The sequence below is a fragment of the Suncus etruscus genome, chromosome 6, assembly GCF_024139225.1.
Source record: "Suncus etruscus isolate mSunEtr1 chromosome 6, mSunEtr1.pri.cur, whole genome shotgun sequence".
NCBI classification, from domain to species: Eukaryota; Metazoa; Chordata; class Mammalia; order Eulipotyphla; family Soricidae; genus Suncus; species Suncus etruscus.
The window spans coordinates 110,304,171-110,316,175 of record NC_064853.1 but is presented as its reverse complement, the minus strand read 5'-3'; positions in this window follow the sequence as shown (position 1 = coordinate 110,316,175).

Sequence of the window (12,005 nt, the reverse complement as noted above, 5' to 3'; positions counted from 1 at the left end):
ATGAGAAAACCTCTAGGGCCAAGTTCATTGTGGTTTGGGTACCATGTTGTTAGAGTGCTGAGTTATATTCTGGCCCTATTTTATCATTCTTTGTGGGGGGGGGGAGGGCACGGTAGGGAGAGAAAGCAGAATAAGTTCAGGACTCTCCAACCCCTGCCATTATCTTCTGATAGGAACTAGCATCCCCTACTCCCCAACTCCTGCATTATTCAATGTTATCTTATCAATGATCAAGTTCACCACCATTTTCAAAATTTCCTTCATTCCTGAACATATATGAATCTTTGCTTAGTCTATTGCTCAATTATTGTAAGGTTTTATTTTTTTGTTTTGGATATATGATGACAGTGCTCAGGAATTACTACCAACTATGTGCTCAGGGATAACTACTAATGGTTCTCAGGGACCCAAATGTGGTGCTAGGAATCAAATTGGATTTGACCACATGAAAGGCAAGTGTCTTAACCCTGTACTATCTGTTCAACCCCCTCCTCCATTATAATAGCTTTTATTTACTCCAAATTAGGGAGAAAATAAATTAAACTAGAGATGCTAAAGAAGAGGAATTTAGGCCAGATACATAGTACAATGTCTTGCTTTGCATACAATCAACAACTGCTAGATCTCCAGTAGGATATGGGTGCCCTAAGCATCACAGGAGTAATATCTAAGCACAGATCATGAGTAAAACCACAGCATTGTCATGTGAGGCTCAAATGATCTGCTTCCAAAAAAAAAAAGACAGAGCAAAGTGAGATACATACTGAAATGAAATTCTTAATTTACTGGAGCTCATGCTAGTAAATCATCACCTTTCTAAAGACTGATAAGAAAACTATAAAAATGTAGCAGCCATGACATCTTGAATCTGTTAATTTACTATTAAAATTTTACAAAAGTAAATTTTTTTCACACACTCATAATTCTGTCACTTTTGTCTACCATTAGATTTTATACTAAATGAAATTATTGTCCACAAAGTTCATGTTTTATGATCAAAATTCCATAAGTAATTCCACATTTGATGTTAATCTAAAAGTGACTTGATTTTAAGGCTTCTTCATATGGAGGAGGAGGCCCTAAAGTGTCTAAACAGTGAACATTATACAGTTCAGGATTTTGAGTTTGAGGGTGAATTCCAACAGGCGGAGTCATTGCTGCCTCTGTTCCTGGAAAGAAAAAGATGAAGACTTGTAATCTTTCTAGTCAGCCTTAATTAGGAGTACACAAACTGCTTAATAGCATCTGACATTTCCTAGATCACTGTTGCACCCTATGCACCACCAAGAAAATAATCTGCACCCATGTGGAAAAAAATTGCCCTCATCTTGTTCTCTGCAATGATAGTCACTACAACAAGAAATATTGCTCCCATGAACTGATCATAGCATCACTAATTAAACAAGCAAGTAACATTTAGAGGTTTTCCTTTAAATACAATGACATTCTAACTAAAGTTAGGATATACACATCTTACTTAAGAATTCAAATATTACTTCTGAAGTTCATTATTTTATATTTATACCTGCAATCCATAACTAATCTAATCACTTTAAAGATTTTCATAAGATAAATAGTAAAAAATGCTGAGTTGTGAGAAGTCTGTATACACTTGAAACAAATTGAGTCTTTCTCAAGTTTGAAAATAAAATATCTTTTGGGGGGCAAGAATGGTCTGTAGAAATATTTGGGATCTGGGTACATTGGTTTGGTGTACAAATATGATAATGCTTATAATGGCTATGCCAGTGTTGCTCTGGAGAACACATGGTGTGAGGGACTACATTCAAGTGTATGAGCACCAGCCCATTGTATTAACTTTTTACTAGTTACTAAATAGGATTATATCATGACTTATGCTTCAGGTGTGTATCATTGAAACTCACATGTATATACTACATTAAACTCATATTTATGTGCATTCCAAGTCATGAAATACACATACAGACATTTTCTTTCATAAGTGGACAGACTTGAAAGACCTTGCAGATACTTGGATAGCTCTTTTGGAAAAGTTCTTTTAGTATCTTTGAAAAACTGTGAGTCACTTTGAAAAACTGAGTCACTTGAACTACTTTGAGAGAATATAGCAATATTTTTAAAACATGTGTTAACTTGTACATTTTTTGTTTTATTGACAGGGTCCTTGTTTTTTAAAATAAATTGAATCTTTTTAAAATAATAATAATAATCTAGAGTCAACGTTTTACTCATCATTGTTCCCTATCATTTCCTAAGTATGTTATTCATATACCTATATTCCTGAGGGTAGGGCCCAGTCAGTAAGGACTTTTCTTGCACACCGACAATTGGGAGTAAATCTCCAGTACCAATATGATCACAGAAACCTTGCCAGGTCTCAATTTTGGGTGAAGAGCCAGGGGTATATTCTGAACAGTGCCAGGTTTGTGCAGACGACAACAAAAACCTTATATATAAGGGATTAGTGAAAAATAACAAAAATACCCTACACCACAGGTAGGGAGATAAAGATGCAGGGTCCAGAAGGTAAAAACATTATTGGCCTGAAAACGTATTGTAAACAATTATGTAACCCATAGTATTTAATATTTTTATATCAATAGCCATAAATACATCCTTAAAAAACTGTACCTTGACCTGAAAAATCTGACCTGACCCTATTTCTCCCTGGTCCTTTATCTTTTGTTGATGTTACTAATGTTATGACTGAACTTCACTCACCTGCTTGTACTTGGTATTTTCTGGAAGAGGCACTCTTAGTTGTGGTGCTTGCACACACTATGTCTACAGTGTGCTGAAATCACAGATCTTAAAGGCACTAGGCCTTCCAAACAGTGGAACCATTTTTGCACATAGAGTAGTAATGGAGATTGACAACAGAAATTTACATACATCAGGGAGTGGCTTTTGCCATTTATTTATTCCCTGGGCAGCTTGACTTGTTTTTTTTTTAGATTTTTTTTCTTGTTTTTTTTTTTTTTTTTTTTTTTGCATTTTGTTCTCTATTTATTTTTTTTTTCAATAAAACATTATTTATACAAGTACAACAATTTTAACCAATGGGAGCATAAACACATTTTGATGGCGGGAAGGATAAAGAGGAACCTGGCAGGATGGGGGGAGGGGAAGCAAATTCTTAAACAAATAGCTGATTGATATTTACGCAAATACAATTATTTGTTTAGCCTATTTTCCATTTAGATCTATCTTTTGTGCAAGCAATAAGGATCATAATTTAAACTTTACAAAAACATATCTATAACTACATGCTTGAGAGCAGTTACAAAAACGGGTTCCATGGAAAGGTTAAGGAATCTGGTTAAGCCAGATTCTTTGTGCTGAGCTAAATTTATTTGCAGAGTTTTCTGTTGGTTCGGGGCTATGCAAACTTTTGTGGCTTGAATCAGGCAGGCGGTGAAAAATTCATTCAGAGTTCCTTTGATATGTGGGGTGCTCGGTCTCCCACATCTCCCCCTGTTTAGTATACAATATGGAAGGGACAGACGTGCCTCGGTGGACTGGCCACACTGGGTGAAGAGGTGTGGGGCTTCCAGTCACCGCATCTGCTACCCTTGAGTCAGTCATTTCCAAAGCTTGGCAAGGCTCGAGCGCACAGATTGAGGTCTATGCGCCAGCTCCTCGATAACTTCAAACTTAAGTGGCGGAGAGTTGGCAGGAGGGGAGATGTCAGGTGTCAGCTGGTCTTCTGAGGTGCATAGTTGTTGGTACAGAACCTTTGAGTCCTTTCTGGTTGCTTCATCCACTTGATTCTTTACGAAGGTGGTGAGTTTGCGAAAATCCCAAGGACCAAAGGAAACTAGCAACATAAAGCCAATGAAGGGCCCCCAAAAGGCTGGGAGCACTGTTGTTATCCATGGAGTGGTAGAAAACCAATTTTTGTACCAGCTCTCACTCTGCTCTATATCTCTTTGTCTATTTACTAAATTATCCTCTACGTGTTGAATGCTATCTCTAGCTAAGCCGAATTTATTTTAAAAAGCAACATTTTACTCTAAAGATGACACAAATTCCCCCCTCCCTCAAAAAAAATTTTAATTTTGAACCACGGCGGTTATTCTGCACTCTTTGCTAGGAAATCAACAGTAGTGTAAACTTCTTTAAGTTTGTAAACATTTTTAGCAACAGTTATAAGGCGTTAGCAGATTCTAGAGTATGAACCAATGAATAAATATTTGTGCTTACACCAATAACACCTAGGCCTTTTAATAAGGCTAGGGTGATGGCATTGTTTGATTATTGTACTGCAGCGGGGGAGAGACACAAGGTTATATTTAAGAGGTAATAAGGCAATTTTTGATCTAACAGTCAATTTAGACATTAAAACAACCAAAACACAGTGGTACTAGGACTAAAGAAACAAATGTAAAACAATGGGGGAGATAAGCTAGTGAAACAGGCAAAAAACGTTAAATTGGGGGCAATCATGAACTGAAAGGAGAAATCAACGGCAAGAATTTGATTACAATTTTAGGGGGAATCATATTGGGTACCAAAAGGCAAAGTTCAAGTTCCACCACCTATTCCAAGGTGATGCCGAAGTGAGGCTTGGGGCTGGATTGCTGGGCGAGGGGGTCAGAGACAGGCAGGGGGTCGCCAAAGCAGAAGGGCGGTTGAGATGAATAGCAGATAGACAGGGTCAGTGATGGTGGAGGCGTTGACCATCTGCAGGATGAGGTTCGAGATGGAAACTGGACCAACAGGTTTGATGGTTAATCTAGGCATTAACAAAGCTAATAGTTGTTGACTTGTTTTTAATGTTCTTTTGTAGTTAAGTAAACCACACCCACAGTGGTGTGTGGCCATGTAGTGCCAGATTGAATCAAGAGCTGAGCATATACAAGGTATGTGCCTTCCCATTCAAACCACATTCCTTCCCCTAAATGTTTGCATCTTTAATTACATTGAAATACAACCACGCCTTTTCATTTACATATTGTCTTTCATTGTTTTGCCTTTTTTTTTTTTTTTTTTTTACTGCATAGATGACTAATCCCTACAGAAAACTATCAGGACTGCAAAGCCAAATATATTGCTAACATGAACCTTGAAAGAAAAAGTTTAACACTCCCTTTAAAAATTAAGATTTGAGGTGACAGATTATACAGGGGATATGGCACCAGTCTTACATTCAGCAAATCCAATTTCTATCCCCAGAAACACCTATAGACCCCTGATCTCACTCTTTCTCTCTCTCTCTCTCTGTCTGTCTGTCTGTCTCTCTCTCTCTCTCTCTCTCTCTCTCTCTCTCTCTCTCACACACACACACACACACACACACACACACACACGCACACACACACACAAATAAGTCTTTCTACCATCAAAGGGATTCAAGAGCATGGCACAGTTACTAACACTTTGAAAATAGAGTTAATATTGGCCAAAAGTCACATTACTGGAAACTATATGTAGAACATTCTAAATCATTAAGTGGAAAAAGTAATGCTTACTTGGAATAATTGATTTTCATAATTTTTATTCTTATTTCTTCTCTCATAGTCCTATCAGTATAATAATTCAACTGTTAATATAATATTCAAAGCGAAGAACCAAACAGTTTTTTTATTTTTTTAATTAGGCAGTTTCTTAGAAATTATTTATTGGGGCCGGCAAGGTGGCGCTAGAGGTAAGGTGTCTGCCTTGCAAGTGCTAGCCAAGGAAGGACAGCAGTTCGATCCCCCGGTGTCCCATATGGTCCCCCCAAGCCAGGGGCGATTTCTGAGCGCTTAGCCAGGAGTAATCCCTGAGCATCAAATGTGTGTGGCCCAAAAAAAAACAAAAAATAAAAAAGAAATTCTTTATTTAATTTACTCCAATTTTATTAAAAATGTTTCTTTACTATAGTTTTCTCTTATGTGATAAAAGGATAATGATACTACCTATGCCTAAGAAAGCAATGAACATAAAAATACTAAAGCAAGACTGGGAGTATAGCAATTACTTATTAAGTTTATTGTTATTGTTTTTTGTTGATTATAGTTATTAGTACTACTGTTAATCAAGTATTATGCTATAAATATATATGCATATTTTATTTACAATATTGTTTTCATATCTACATTGCTGTAATTTTTTGTTTGTTTGTTTTTTGGGTCACACCTGGCAGTGCTCAGGGGTTACTCCTGGCTCTATGCTTAGAAATCGCTCCTGACAGGCTTGGGGAACCATATGAGATGCCGGGATTCGGACCACACCCTTCTGCAAATGCCTTACCTCCATGCTATCTCTTTGGCCCCATGCTGTAATATTTAATCAATGATTTAACCATAATTTTTATTAATGTTATATAATAGAAATTATTTAAAAAATGTGGACTGGAATAATAGTCTGGTGAAAGTACTTGCCCTGCATGCAGCTGAGCTCAGTTTGATACCCAGAACCACTTTTGGTCTCTGAGCATAGCCAGGAATGATTAAAGCCCTGCGCACTGAGAGACATCATCCAAAAACAAAAATAAAAGTATTTAAGGGACCAAAAAGATAATTCAATGGGCTGAGTTCAAGGAATTTATATTCAGGAAGCCTGAATTTGATTCCCAGAACTACATGCCACATTACTTTTCCCTGGACTAACACGTATGGCCCTCAAACAAATAAATAAATATATATGGGTAAAAAGTTTTACCTGTAACTTGAGCTAAGTCTGTGGATATGATTAAATAGCGTTAATATTGAGAATTTGTACCTGCTTCCAGTACAATATATGGTTATATATACTTGTATGAACACTGTCCATTTTGGGGGTTAATTGCTCCTGGTACATTCATCATAAAGTCAGTGTTAAGATAACTATCATTCTTGTTTGGGTCAATCAAATTGATTCAACAGAAACTCAAATTTAGTTCTACTACTGCCACTATCTGTGCTATGCTCCAGGTGGCAGGTTATCCATAATTGCTGTAATAGGAACATTATGTCATTTTCCTATACAAATTTAGCCATAGCTCTTAAACTTGTTATGAAAACCATAATGCAATGCATTCATTTAATAAACATAATTAAGCCATTTTTTCAGAAAGCTTTTATAAATTGAAAATATGCTTTTTTCAGTTATAATTTTTTCTAAGTGTGTTTACATGGAATATCATTTGATGGAGGAAAAGCAGGCATTATATTATCTTTTGACAAATTAAGAACCCAAGAAAAGCCAATTAAAAATGCTCACAAAGGCTGGAGTTATAGCACTGTGGGTAAAGCATTTAGCCTGCAAGCAGCTGAGCTGGGTTCTATCCCTTGCATCCTATATGGTTCCCAAAGCCTGTCAGGAGTGATTTTTGAGTGCAGAGCCGGAAGTAACCTCTGACTGCAGCCAAGTGTGGCCTCAAAACAAAATAAACAAACAAAAACCAAACAAACAAAAGATGCTCACAAAAGTCCTATAGTTATTCCAACAGTTAGAACTATTGGTGAAGTTTTTACTTTTTTTGTTTGTTTGTTTGATCTGTAATAACAATAAAAGGTCTTCTGAACCTTATAGATAACTTGAAAATTTCCCACATAATGAACTGAATCTAATTCTAGTCGTTTTAATATCACTTCTCCTTTTTGTTCTTTGTTTTCTTCCCTCTATGGGTGTGTTTAAGAATGGCTGATTTGAATCACAGTTTTACCCTTTATTAACTGTATCAATTTCTAAAAATTTTTTATCATTTCTTATGTCTGAAAAATGACAGGGGAAACTCTCACAAAGTTAGAGGGAAGAGTAAATGAGGTTAGTGATGATGAGATTCACCCAGAGCTGAACATATGGCAAATGCTCTACGAATGTAAGCCAATATTATTATCATGTCCATCCTGTAAAGTGAGTAAATTAAAAATTCCCAGGTTTATTATCTAAAATGACTCAGAAAATTTACATGAAGGACAATAATTGTAAAAAGCACCCATTTTAAAAGAATTCTAACAATTGAAACTTCCAGGAAAGGAGGGAAGATTAAAGAGTAGAGCATGGAAGAATAGTTTTTTCAGTCTCTGCCAGTTTTCCTTCACTTCCCCTTTGTCACACTCAAAGTTTATCACCAAGGGAAGACTTAGCATATCTAAGATTTTTGGAATAAGAAAGAGTATTGTTCAAATTGTAGATATAGGAAAGGTCAGGGAGATTGGGTGCTTGAAAGACCTCAGGGGAAGATTCCTCAGAAGGGGTATAGTAATGTACATGTCTCCAGTAGGGGCGCTTTGGGCATCTCTCTGCCTTCTCATGTTAGATTTGGAGCCTAAAGTCTTCTTTGGTAGAGCAGAAGAGACTCAGCTTTAATCTATGAGATACAGGCAGATTTTATATTTTATTTTTTATTAAAATATGAATAGATAAGAGTGGCTGTCCCTTAGTCAATCCCTCTTGAATTCACTTTGAACAATCACTCACTGTGAGTGGCTTGTTTTCCTGCTTCATATTTTGCCTTTTTTAAATCTAACTATCTTCTAAACCTCAAGCTTTTCTTTCTTTCTTTTCTTTAACTATCTTGCCTCCTCATAAACTAAGGCTTTTATTCACTTTCCGAGTTTTTAATTAAATCTTATTTCACTAAACTAAATTTTTTCTCTATTATATTTCATTATAAATAATTACTGTTTATAGATATAATTTTTTGTTTGTTTTGGGTTCACACATGGTGATGCTCAGGGGATACTCCTGGTTATGTGCTCAAAAATCGCTCCTGGCTGGGGGACCATATGGGATGCCGGCACGCAAGGCACATGACTTACAACTTGCGCCACTGCTTGGGCCCCAGATATAACTTAAAGAGCCCAATTGTTTTACTTCGTTTAAAAATCAGAATATAGGGCTTATTCAGTGTTTTGGAAGAGTGAGTGCAGAGCCAAATTTTCTTTGATTACGTACTCTCAACGTTGAATAGTTTTGTTTATTGTTGATGTTCAGGAGACTACTCTTTGATTAGTTTAGGGGTCTGTTGTTGGCAGTGCTAAAGGAACTGTCAATAGGTTGCTGAAAATGGAACGTGGACTTGCTACTCATGCATTCTAATCCCAACGAGTAATTTCTTTGGCCCAGTTCTAAATAGTTTAAAATGTAATAACAAGCTTTTATTAAATTTTTATGGTCTATGAATCCAGTAGTGAGTAAAGTGAATAACTACTTTCAAGAGAATTAGCAATCAATTTTCCAAGTTGGTATTAAGTAATAGATAAGTTTAAGAAGCCCTACATCTTATTGTTTTTGTACATGGTATAAGTTAAGTTGCAAAATTACTTAGTTAAAAAATATATCTTCCAAGCTTCTTTTCTTGTACATAATGCATTCTGAGCAGATAATACGATTGTAATGTACTGTATTCAGTGATATAACATGCAGCTTGTTGAAGCAATATATGACTTGATCTCCTCACATTCAAAACTATTTTTACAAATTTAGGCACACTAAAAAATCATATAAAAGCTATCATCTAGGTCATACAGAATTTATTTGGGAATAAATTGCTTTGTAAGCTTTAATAATATACCTGGATAGATTATTTAAAAATAAAAACTATATTTATAGTACATTCTGTTAAAAGGACTTAATAATAGGAAGAAGTGAAAAAAATTTTCAGAGTATTATAAGATAATAGCCTTAAATTCTCTTCATAAAAACAAATTGGAAAAATCATAATAGCATTTATTTATTAAATGCCACTAGTTATATCATTAAAAATAAGCTCATGTGAACAAGCCAAACACTTTGACAAATATGTTTTGTTAGAAAACTGGTAACACTATTTCCTTCTGTGATCAGTGGGAAGTAATTTTTATTTTATAAGAATAAATGATTTTTATTGGCTTATTTAATTACCTTTTCCAAAACATGTGTTTATCAAATTGACAATGTGTTTCCCTTGTTAAATATTGACTTTTAAAAGTCAATAGTGAATATAATCTCGAATCTTGAATACTGTTTCGAAAACAAACTTGTTTGGTTTTATTTTTTGTTCCACGTTTTATTCCACTGTTAGTTTATCCAGAACATGCTTTGTTCTAATATTAAAAATCTTTCCTACATATGTTTCTAAAGGGCATCTCTACAAACTTGCTCCAGATAACTGTGCTGATCAATGCAATATCTTATGGAACTGTCTAACAGGTGATATTGATAAGGACAACTCTAAGTACAAAGGGATAAGCTATAGATGTAGTAGTGCCAGAAAACAATACTTATTCAACTCTGTATTTACTTAAACCTTTTAACTTTTCTATTATTCGCTCAAATTATTATTATTTTTTACAAATTATTATTGTTATCTAATTACAAACTTCTCTAAAATCTCAAATTGTTTCCACTCCTTAATTCCTAACGCAGATGATAAAATAATAGTGTGGACATGATTTAGAGATTGAGGTTTGAGAGTAAGCAGGCACAGTAAACTGCAGATGTATCTGAGGAGGAAGGACAGGATCAATGACACTATCTTCCAGATTCCAATTGCTATAGGCTTTGCACTGGTAGCAACCTGTGGCTGCATTTCAGTTTAAACATTGCAGAAAATTGAGATATAGGGGCCAGAGTGGTGGCGCAGGTTGTAGGGCATTTGCCTTATACATGCAAACTTAGGATGGACCTTGGTTCGATCCCTGGGCATCCCATATGGTCCCCCAAGCCAGGAGCGACTTCTGAGCGCATAGCCAAGAGTAACCCCTGAGCATCACCAGGTGTGGCTCAACCCCCCCCCCCAAAAAAAAATAAAAGAAAAAAATTGAGATATAAAACTTAGTAAAAAGAACAATGAGTTAGAATAAACATATATCAAAAGTTGAGATACTCTTCTGCAAGTTAAACTCTGTGACTCTCGTTGGCAAATATGAGTCACAGTTTATCCACTTTGCTATTTTCATCTCACTCTTTTCTGAATTTTTTGATCAAAACATTTGGTCTATATGCTCAAAATGAGCCATTTTTCAGAATAATTTATTAAATCAACTAATTTTTATTATAGTTTAGGTAAGATGGTTACAATAGTGATGCCCCTTATGGTATTGATACAGAAAGTTACTACATTTTGCCAGAACAAAGGTGCTTAAAGCATTCCACCACTGTCCTATATGATCTTTATTCTGTCTCTTAATTCCCCCCTCTTTCCCTTTTTCTCTAGTGTTTGCTAATTTGCATTTTACAATATAAAACTAAAGATTTTTTTATAATTTAATACTATCTTTTCCTTTGTTTTATCTCTATGTAACAGATGAGTGAAATAATATTTTTCCTTCTTTGCTAACTTCGCTTAACCAACACAATTTCTCCTTTTTATGTCCTTTCAACAGTTTTCCAACTCAAATTCTCTCCACATTTGCATACATTCTATCAAGACTCAGATCAATTCTGTTATTATGAGTTCACAAATCTGTTTCTTAAAAGTCGGTTATTCAAAGAGAAACTCTTTATAATTTTAAAACTTTTCCAAAGGCTAGAAATGTATAAACATCTCACCATAATTAGGGTCCATGTCTCCAACAGCATAAACAGCCACAGTACATCTTGGGGATTCAATGTGGGGTCTCAGCCAGCACTGGACACAGAAGAGCATGACTCCACAGAGAAAAACCAACAGGAAAATTAACAGCAGGAACCTGAGAACAAAGGGACCAAGGGAGGTGTTATCTACATCAGGGAGGTAGTAAAAATATTTGTGATTTTCCAAAAAAGAGAAACTGGTTCAGAACAATCTAACAGGCCTAACTAAACCTTCAGTCAAATACCTGATATTTATACATTTTCCATGAACCAGGACGTTTGCTGATGGGTCACTCTTGCCAGGTGATAATTATTTGCTTTTTGGTAATTGGATGTTTTCTAGATTTTATAGTTTGTTTTTTACTGAGAAACACCCTCTTGGTTTCTTCACCCATCATCAATTGATTTTTGTTCTACCTTTATACATCCATTCAATTAGCAATTACACAACAGAATAGATGTTGGAGTTCGATGAGAAATAAGGATATTCAGTACAGTATCTCTGACTTTGAGATGCTAACTAATTTAAAGATGCATGTGATGAGAGAACTTCTAAC